Here is a 2,709-nt window from a genome sequence, read left to right as displayed (position 1 = left end):
TTTAACACGTGATACTAAGAAGTATACAGTGTTTCAGATACATGTTCTCAGCAACCAATTCTGGACAGAACATGATCTAGGTAGTTAAAATGACAAATATACCAAAGTCAGAAAGAGTTTATGCAAAAAGCAAAATATATAGAGGAATAACCAGGTGCAGTTGGGAAATGAATTTATCAATCTGAACAAATAAACAGGAAACATATTCTAAGAGGGATAACTATAATTTTTCTGTTCTTCGAAACCACAACCAAAGAGTAGTCCTTTTGTATAATTTAAGATTCAAACACTTTACCAAACATGCTTGAGGACAAACACAATGAGCACTTTTTTAAGGATTTTAAATGCAGGAACAACTTCTCACCTCCAAAGCCTTTTCCTCATCATATATGAATTTTGGCAACTTCCTCATCAGATCTTTTCTGTCAGTTCCAGCTAAAGCAAAATATATCAGTTGGCCATAACTGGACATAACTGCAGAATTCATAAATTAATGAATTAGATGCTCCACTGAAAACAAAACAAAGATGTCAAACAAAACATTTAGCTTCAAATAAACTCATTACTGATTTGTTAGATGCTCCACCATAGCTTTACCCAGCAAGAATTATTTTCCTGCTATTTAAAATACATTAATATCACAATACACGAGTATTGCTTTTAAGCAATATTATAGTATGAGCTCGCATTATAAAGTCTTCTCGGATAACTTCACTTATTTTATGTTTCATTGCTTTGTAATCATACTCCTAAATTTTAAAAAGTTACAAAAGTCGGGTTGACATGTTAAATCAAATGGTTAATAGGTGAAATACCCAAAATGCCCCTATTTAAAAAAAAAAAAAAAAGAAAAAAAAGAAAAAAAAAGAGGAAATGTGGAATGGTTTGTTGACACACCATCCTTCATTAAGATTCAACAAAATATCCTAACAGAGGGATGAGATTGCAAAATTTTAAAACATGGGGATCTGGGATTGCAACTTTGTAAAATTATATTATATAAATTAGGGGTTAAATACATTTAAGCCTCCTAACTACTAGTCATTTTCATAAAAAAGTCTTATAAATTGATAAATGTGATACTTGGATACATCAAAATATTATTTTATGGCAAAAAGGCCATTCCAATAATGTTGACCATTAGAATAAATGAAAAAACCAAATTTGACAAAAATCTTCTGAAAATACCCTTACTTTGACCATTGTAAAACTAAATTTACTTTTTATAATTAGTAATCAGCAAAAAATGAAAACTAACCTTTAAAAACCAAAGTCTAATAATAATAAATAACAAAAACTAAATAAAAAAATAATAATAAAATCTAAACGGCACTGGGAACTCTCTGGCGGCTCTCTTTGTTGGTGCAAGGATGGCAAATGCCGTGGCATTTTCGTTATATTTGCTCAATCATGCATGTTTAATTGGTGAAATTATTGAGGTTGGGGGACCCAGATATACATATATGGCCCCAAACCATTGTATGTAAATATATAATTAATGTGCTCTCAATCTTATTTATTTTCTTAAGGGTTTCTCAATTTCTCCTCTCTGCCTCCATCTCTCTCGCTGCCGATCGGCTCCACCACAGTCCTCTCCCCGCCCTGATATCAAGAGGTACTCGATCGGCACCTTGATATATATATATTTTTTGTTTGATTTTCTGCTGAGCTTTTGTTCGTACTTTTCTGGTTTTCCTTTATCTGTTTGTAGGGGTGGGCAAATTAACCGTTACCGTTTAACCGGCCGTCTACCGGCTTCGACCGAACCGATATAAACCGTAGCCAATATGCCGATATCCTTATCGGTTAAAAAAAGTATACCGGAATTCGGTCCGGTCCGGTCCGGTTAAGCGGTTCTTATCGGTTAATCGATTTAACCGATAAGAAACTGGAATTTATTTTTTATTTTTTTTATTTTTTATTTTTAATTCTAGTCCCAAAACGGTGCCGTTTAGTCTTTTAGAGAGGTTTCCAAATTCCCACAAGTGACACAGGTTTCCGAATTTGTATAATGGTGTTGCCCATGACTTATTTTCCTTTTGATAAGTGACTTTAATTAGTTAATATTTTGTTTATTATTCATTAATGAATTTTATTTTAATTTGGGTTTGGGTAGGTTTGATGTTTTTTTTTTAAGTGATGGCATTTGATGGGATTTCTTTGTCTTTGGTAAAAGCATTTTTCATTAACTAGTTTTGCTAATCTAATTAACATTCATTATGTTAATTAGTCCATTTGCTTTGGAAAAATGTATTTTATAATATTAAAAAAAAAAAAAAAGTTGGAGTGGATCAATATAAAAAAGCTTCAATTTTTAGCCCAAAAAACAAATATTTGGGTCCCAACAAAAAGTATTTGGTCCCTAAAACAACTCATTTTTAATAAGTTATTTTAGCCCAACAAAAAGTATTTGGGCTCTCAAAAGTCAAAAAAACTCATTTTTGGTTGTTGGTCCAACAAAATAAATCAATATAAAGCTCTCGGTTAAATCGGTTAACCGGTTTAACCGGACCGTTTAACCGTGTATCGTTTTAACCGAAATTATCGGTTAAAATTCTTATTGGTTAGGTATCGGTTAATAAACCGTTTAACCGAAAATTATCGGTTAATAACCGATAAGGTCCTTAACCGGACCGTTTTGACCGATAACCAGGCCTATCTGTTTGGTTGCTTAGAAAAATGAGGAAGATAAATGAATATTTGGATCTT

General features: G+C 32.2%; 1 protein-coding gene across 2 annotated transcripts in view; it reads left to right on the top strand.

Annotated features, from left to right (window-relative positions):
- Positions 1–2,709, top strand: part of LOC132173916 (uncharacterized) — a 46,766-nt gene that overhangs the window by 28,428 nt on the left and 15,629 nt on the right. The window lies entirely within an intron of this gene.

Source organism: Corylus avellana, chromosome ca3 (assembly GCF_901000735.1).
Source record: "Corylus avellana chromosome ca3, CavTom2PMs-1.0".
Taxonomy (NCBI): domain Eukaryota; kingdom Viridiplantae; phylum Streptophyta; class Magnoliopsida; order Fagales; family Betulaceae; genus Corylus; species Corylus avellana.
This window is presented reverse-complemented; position numbering and strand designations above follow the sequence as displayed.